This window comes from Bidens hawaiensis, unplaced genomic scaffold (genome assembly GCF_021521415.1).
Source record: "Bidens hawaiensis isolate Kalapana, Puna unplaced genomic scaffold, B.hawaiensis_p1.1 tig00002525_1, whole genome shotgun sequence".
Taxonomy (NCBI): Eukaryota; Viridiplantae; Streptophyta; class Magnoliopsida; order Asterales; family Asteraceae; genus Bidens; species Bidens hawaiensis.
This window is the reverse complement of record NW_027491138.1, coordinates 679,046-687,367: the sequence shown is the minus strand read 5'-3', so window position 1 is coordinate 687,367 and position 8,322 is coordinate 679,046.

The window sequence follows — 8,322 nt, the reverse complement described above, 5'->3', positions numbered from 1 at the left end:
GGGTCGTGGGTTTTGGTAGGTTGGTTGTGGGTTCTGCGGGTAGACTGGTGGTGTTGGCGCAATCGGATTGGCGAGAAGGACTCTACAGTTCTCAGCAGTGTGACCAGTACGGCCACATCGGTTACAAAGTCGACACGGGGTTTGGGTTGGGTGGTGAAATCTACAGGTTGGGCAAAAGGGATGGTTTCCTGTGTAAGGTTTCTTAGGAGGCGGGGCAGGGAGTGCTGGATTGGTTAGGGCATAGTTGTGAACTACAGGGGGAGTTGGGTAGGCTGACAGAGGGTTAGGCGCGTAAACTGGGGGTTGGTATGCGGGTTGCTGGACAATGGGCGGGTTGGTAAGCGCATAGGCCTTGCGCCTGCGCTTGAGGTTGTTACGGTTTGAGGGTTCAGGTTTGGTTTCTGCGGGTTCAGGGGCAGTTTTGGTGGGTTTGGTCTTCTCAGATCCCCGCAGGAACAGGGTTCCTGCTCTGACATGGTTGTCGCTGAGCACAGCGGCCAACTCAATGGCGTCAGAGAGGGTAACTGGGTTTCTGGCCCATACAGAATCTTGAATTTCCATGGGGAGACCCCCAAGGAATTTCTCGATTGCTCGGCGTGAAGGGGTAACAAGGTGAGGGACCAGTAAGCTTAGCTCGTGGAAGCGCGTCGCGTACTCGCGCGCTTCACCGCTGTATTGCTTCAAGTTCCAGAATTCTTCCTCCAGGCGCTTAATTTCGTTGGGAGGGCAGAATTCTCGCGTAAGAATTTCCTTGAATTCCTCCCATGTCATGCTAGAAGCAGCCTCTGCGCCACGCGCATGAGCTACTCCATTCCACCATGTAAGCGCTCTGGATTCCAGGACGCTGGAAGCATATAGGGTTCGTCTGTCTGAGGGGCATTGGGTGTGGAGGAAAGTGTTTTCAATCTTTTCGAGCCATTGGAGCATCACGGTGGCTCCTTCAAGACCTGTGAACTTTGGAGGGTTACCCGCGTTAAAGGACTTAATGTTATAACTCGAGGTGTTGGTATTGTTTTGGCTCAAAGCTTGGGCTATTGCGGCGGCCATTTCCTGGGAACGTTGCTGTCTACGCATGCGCGAGGCTTCTCTTCTCTGAAATCGGCGAGATAGCGGAGGCATTCTATAAAAATTTTAATTTTAGTTAATATCTTAGTTTTAGCACAAAGTTTAACCTCGAAAAGCTTGGTTTCACGGAGTTAGATACTATCAAAAGTTAAAGTAAAATAAATGACCCTAAATGCAGACTTAATAAAGGTAACAAATTCGAATCAGAAATCGACAATTCATGTATCACCATGACTTTCCGAATTCCCAATTTAAAATATACGAGTAAACGAGTATTGGAGATTGACGATTCATGTATCACCATGACTTTCCAATCTTCAATATAAAATATACAAGAAAATGAGTATTGGAGGTTGACAATTCATGTATCACCATGACTTTTCAAGTCTCCAACCTCAGAACATAATCGTAAATGGAAATTGAAAATCAACTATTCATGTATCACCATGACTTTTCGGATTTTCAATCCCAACAAACGAATATGTAAGTAAAATCAATAAAAATCGAAATTCACAAAAATCGAAATATCGCGGAATAAAACATAAAATCATATACTGCGCAAGTGCGAGCATATTCATAAATAACGAGTAATTAACAATAAGCGCGCAAACATGAAATTTCTCTCATGCGCGAGAAGGGACTCTTAGGTATTCTAGGCCGTTACGTCTAACCACCTATCCTAAAGTCAACGAGCTCTGATACCAATCTGTAACACCCCGACCAAAGGCGGATTATACATCGGGGCGCCACATATTGTTTCATTACTCGTGACACTATTGGTGTCAATATTTATTAATACACATTTTATCGCGCACGCGCAGCGGGGAAAATAAAGAACATAAATCAAACATAAATCAATATATTATAAATTACAACATTCAAACAACATTAACTTGTCTTGATACATTTTAATTCTAGGTCCAAAAGTAAAAACGTCCTACGTGTCCACAAGCTCCAAAACAGCTACTGCAAACCTGAACATGTGTTAAAATAAACGTCAAACACTTGCGTGTTGGTGAGAAATCAAGTTTAATACAATACATAGATAACAATAAATCTGCGCGCAACATGTGTATGTCTGGTTTTCAACAAGGGTGTAATCTGATCGGGACCAACTCTAAGAGACAAGACTGCCAGTGCTCACAATTGAGCTCACAAACAAGACTAACTGTGCATGTGTAAACAAAAGAGAAAATCATAAACGAATGTTCTCCCGTGTTCATCTAATGGTACCATGAAAACTGCGGAATAGACCGTCCATACGGTTAATGATCCACACATACAAATAAACAGCCAAGTCTACGTCCTCAACACATGGGATACTGCGCGACTAAAGTTCATAAACAGTTTAAGACTCAAGTTTTGTATGAACACATGAACATCCCAAAGCATTTAAAATAAAAAGGGATTAGATACGAGATAACTCACTTGATAAACGATGCGGTGTAAGATAAAGCAAGAACCAACTTTAAACAAGCACAAGTTAACCTATAAATAAGATTGTTGTTTTAATGATCTGTTTTAAGTCTAGATAATAAGTTAGCATAATTAATAAGTAAATTATTATATAATATATATATATTACCGGAAAAGCAGGGAAGAACAGGGAGGAAGACGGAGGCAAGAGAGGAGACGGCAGGAGGACAACGGCAGAGAGCAAAAAGGGAGGAAGAGATAATAAGAGAGATTAAGTGTTTGTGTGTGATGTGTTATGAAAATATTATTATTATTTATAGGAAAACCCTAGGAGACATAAACCCTAGAAAAAGGGGAAAAGATTTCAAAAAGTAAAAGAAAAGATATCAACGGTAAAAAGTTCTGAAAAGTAAAGATATCAAAAGATATGGCAGCTGCAGAGGGCAAGATAAAGCTGACAGCGAACAGTAAAAAGGCATGGGCAGGTCAGATAAAGGTACTGGTCAAGCATGGCAAAAGCAGATCTCAAAAGATAATGTCAGTCACTTTTTCTACCAACCAATGGGGTTGGTACGCATGCTGCGCCGAAAGTAACTATTCAGACATTAGATAGGTTAGGTCAACAGCTCAGAGGAAAAGACATTTACAAAAGCAAACGGCTAGAATAAACAGAAGATACAAGGGTTAAGCGCGGGAAGGCTGAGTGCGCGAGCGCGAAGGCTGGCACAACAATCCTTAGCGCACTGCGGGAAGAATCACAAATCCTTCGCGTGCTGCGTGAAGAACAAGAATTCTAAGCGCATCGCGGGAAGAACATACATTCTTAGCGCATTGCGGGAAGAACATGCATTCTTAGCGCGCTGCGAGAAGAGTTCTCTTCACGCATCGCAGGAACAAGATGTCTTCACGCAGGCTTCCTATGTAAGGAGTCTGGCGCGTGGAGCTGCAGACATCCTTAGGCGGGAAGAACCAAAGGACAAGCAAAGAGTTAGAAGAAAGAGGAAACAAGGCTTAAGGGCGGGACAGCGACAAGAGGGAACAGAAGGCGGAAAGAGAGAAGAGGGATGGGACGGCGGAAAGAAAGAGAGAGAGAGGCGGGAAGGAAAATATATATATATTATTATTAAAAGTAAAATATAAGTATAAATAAATATTAAATCATAAAAGAAAGAGATCGGATAAGAGAAACGGGTACCTGGGTCGGGTCGGATCAGGGCAGATGTCACACAGCTGGTCTTCACGCAGGCTTCCTTGTAAGGAGTCTGGCGCGTGGAGCTGCGCAGACATCCTTAGGCGGGAAGAACCAAAGGACAAGCAAAGAGTTAAGAGAAAAAGGGGGTCAGGCTTAAGGGTTAAGCAGAGGGGCGGGACGGCGACAAGAGAGAAAAAGAGGCGGGACGGCGACAAGAGAGAGAAAGAGGCGGGACGGCGACAAGAGAGAGAAAGAGGCGGGACGGCGGAAAGGAAATTATTATTATTAGTAAGTAATATAAAAATATATATATAAATTATTTAATGTTAAATTTACAAAGATTAATAATCAAATTTTAAATCATAAAAAGAATCGGATTCGAAAACGGGTACCTGGGTCGGGTCGGATTGGGCAGTTGTCACAATGGTCTTCTCCAACTCCACCTCAATCGGACCTTGGTGTTGCACCGGATCAATACCTCTACCAATCATCGAGGGCTCCGCAGTCACTCCCTCGATGTCTCGAACCACCACCGTATTAGTAGACAGCCCTTTGTTAAGATCCGGTGTTAAGAACACTCCTTCAACACCTGTCTCGATACCCCTAGTAACATCCGAAGGCACTTGCATAATACCGATAAACCTATCAAGATCAAACATATCTTTATCCTCCCTTGGTCTCTTCTTAGGACGCTCCCTAGAACCACTACCCCCACTCCGATTAGAAAATAAAGACTTCCGTCTGAACTTCTTATGTCCCTTGCCTTTCAACACAGAAACATTTGTACTATCAACGTTACCATTCTCGACCGCATCCTCATTAGAATGATCATAAGAGTTCGAAAACTCACCGACCATCACGTTAGAATTATCGTTCACACAACCATCCAACCCATCAACAACATGTTCCCTGACAGAAGACTCATTAGCTTGAGAACATTCGCCCTCTTCACGATGCACATTATGAAACTCATCCTGCACAATATTATCATCACACTTATCCTCCTACGGTAAAACGGAACCATCATCCTCTTCATACTCTACTACACATTCCGGTATCCATTCTCCAACATCTTCATCCATCCACACTTTAAAAATTTTTCCCCTCCAATTAATGTCCACCCGATCCACAATCCGTTTGCACTCTTTACTCAACACACCGATGAGAGTATACGATAAGTTGTTCTCTTCACCTGATAAGGAAGCCGATTGAACCACCTTGCCAAATCTGCTTCCAATCAAATCGAATACCTCGTCTAACACCAACTGAGTCGGAACCCCATGAACTTGGAGCCAGGCGATCCGACCCTCCTCCACACTAGTTCTATCAGACCAAGGTTCTAAAAACTCAAACCAGTCTGACCATTTGTCTTTATCATTTAGGAAGGCATCCCTATCCCCACTAACGTAGAATACCAACACCACTGAAAGCCCTCCCAGATACTTAATATCTAATGATCTCCAACCATGCTTCCGAACCAACTTTTTCAAAGAAGTTAACGTGTGAAGATTCACCACCCTCCCCGTAAGAGCACATCCCTTCCAATGAGAAAACCGTTCCACCGAATCATCCACCTTAATCTAATCTACTTTGTTCCGATTTAACAAAGAATCAACAAAGGAACGCCCATTACCAACTGATGCATAAAGAACCCCATTCCTATCGGATCCTTCAGAACTAGGGTTTGCTTGACCACTAGGTTTTGCACGGCTATTAACAGGAACCGAAGCCGTCTTCCTCCTATTACCAGAATCGGGTCTATCTAGATTCTCACCATCCACAAACCGAGCAATCGCAATAAACAACTTATACGAACCGATCCATACATCTGATAACTCATCTCCCAACCGTTTGACATCTTTCACCTCGGAAAACGATACGAAAGCAAACCTCTTGCCCCATTTATCCAGCTTCCTAGCTATATAGGAACCTTTGTAACGACCAAAGTTACCCATAACATCTTTTAAGTCTTGCGAAGAACACTTTGGGGGAAGATTTGAGACAAAAAACTTCGATAAAACCTTGTTATTACCTTGAGCCTGATGATCATTCTGTTTCCCTTTCCGATTACGTGGTTGTTCCCATTCTTCTGAATCCATGCCGCCGTGGATCGCCCGAGATTTTCGGAGCTAGGGTTTTTGATTTGGTTTTTTAAGACTCATAAACCCGGAGTTGTTGATGTGTGGCAGTGGGCGGCGGAGGTGGCAGACCTGCGGCAGGCGAAGGGCGGCGAAGGTATGGGGTGGTAGGAGAGAGTCCGGCGGAGGCAGGGGAGAGGCGGCAGAGGTGCAGGGATGACTGGAGAGTGGGCGACAGCAGCAAGGGAGGGGTGGTCGGAGAGGGGGCGGCGGTGGAGAAGAGAGGAGAGAGGGGGCGGCGGTGGAGAAGAGAGGAGAGGGGTCGGAGAGGGGGCGGCGGCGGTGCAGGGATGACTAGATGACTGGAGAGAGGGGGCGGCGATGCAGGGATGGTCGGAGAGAGGGGGCGGCGGTCGGAGAGCTTATATATTTCTTATTTAGGCCATAATCAAAGGTTGCTTTTAACACGCATAAGAAGTCCAATAATATTCCCTATTTGTTAACACCTTGCGCCCCCACCGGACACCACAAACCCCTTTATTTTATCTTTTCTTATTTGAAAGATTCATTAACCTACCAGTTATCTTCACTTTATCTTATGAGGAAACCAACAATATGTGACAAAATCTATTGGTCCTATCTGGAACCCTATTTATTATTTTGTTTATTACAAGTGGGACTCAATTATTCAACTAAGATCTCTCCCTTTTCAAATTAAATTCTTTGGGTTCTTTACCTCAATCACTTGAGCTAAGGATCATTGGATCCCTCTATTTTTATCTCGTTGTAGTTTTAAACGATGGAATAAGTTAGGAAGTTAGGGCAAATACTATATACAACCAACAGGGTTTTTTTTTCTGTTAAAGTAACTCTGTAATTTTTCGCGTTCAAGAAACAAACATACGGTTTTTTTTAAGTCGCTCAACAATATTTAAAAAAAAACATACTTTTATATTTAACATAAAAGTCCCTTGAAATTTAAATCAAGAAAAAAAATATCTAGTAACTATGATTGAGAAAATTTTCTGCGGTGGTTATCAAACTTCACATATCGTTGCCGCATATGTGCTTGATTTCCGACTTGTGGGTTGTGCAAATGGAACGAAGATTCACGGTCTTGTCTTTATCTGAAATGGAGATGACGGAGTAGAAGTGACTGGCGTATGGCGGTGGTTTGTGGTTGTGTGGTGGTTCGTGGTACATGCTCATAGTTTTAGTTTATATTAAGATTAGTTTGAAATAAATCAAAACAATGTCCAGATCTAATGCGGTGCTTTATATTAATTTTCGTGATACCTGTTCATAGACATTGCATATGAAATAATTGTTTAAAACAATAAAAATAATAAACATTAATTAATTACCTTTTTTTTGTTTTTTTTTTCCAAAATCGAATATTCGTTTCAATATCAAATTTTGGATATTCAAAATATGGGAAACCCACTATCCGAAATTGGATATCCGAAGGTTGGATATTCGAAACTTTGAATATCCGACTCTGAACACCCCTACATTATACTAGTGATACAAATCAATTGTTTATAAAGTTTTAATGTTTTAAATGTATAATCATTTTACATGCTTTTAGTTTTTTTATTTTATTTTGGGTCACGACATCTACGCTCAAGTATTTTTATTTAAATGATGCTTTTGAAATTAATTTTTTTAATACATGAGAGCATGGTTAAAACATATAAAATGGTTTAAATAAATATAAATACGCTAGGGTGGGAGAGGTGTCTACTCTCAACAACCCTAAGGGGGTGTTTGGTAGAGGGATTTGATTGGGGAGAAATAGAATTAGAAATATTTCTTTTGTTTGTTTTCCACTTTTCATTTCTATTTCTCTTTCTATTTCTCTAAAACTAGAGAATTCCATTTCTCTTTAAAACAAAGAGAAATCCATTTCTCAGCAGCCTCCTCGTCTCCGGCCACCACCTCGTCTCCGACCACCACCTCGTCTCCGACCGCCACCTTGTCTCCAAGTCTGCAACCGCCACCTCGTCTCCAAGTCTGCAACCACCACCCCGTCTCCGCCGTTCGCAGTGGTGAACACAGAGATGGTAACCGGTTGTAGGTTGCAGGTGGTACGGGTGAACGGAGATTAGGGTTTCAAGTGGTGGTTCGTGGTAGGTTAGGGTTTTCAGATGGTCGGGTGATTGTGGTCGCAGGTGGGTGACAGTGGTGGTGGAAATCGGCGGTGGTCGCAGGTGGCTTCTGATTATCATCATCATCATCGCCACCACAACCACCACCACAAAATCTCCAAAGAGGCAGTGATGACAGATCTGAGCCTCCTTTTTCTATATCTTATGTTCCAAAAATCTGAATCTTTTTAATTTATTGTGTACTGTGGTTGAAGAAGGGGATTTGGTGGCGGCAGCCGGTGGTGGTGGGCTGTGGTTGAAGAAAGGGCTGTGGTGGTGGTGCTGGTGGTGTGGGGCTGTGGTGGTGGGGCTGGTGGTGGTGGGGCTGCGGTGGTGAGTGGTGTCAGGTTGGGTGGAGGTGGGGTTGGGTATGGAAGAGTTCTCTGTTTATTTTCTCGTGTACCAAACAAGAGAAATGATTCTC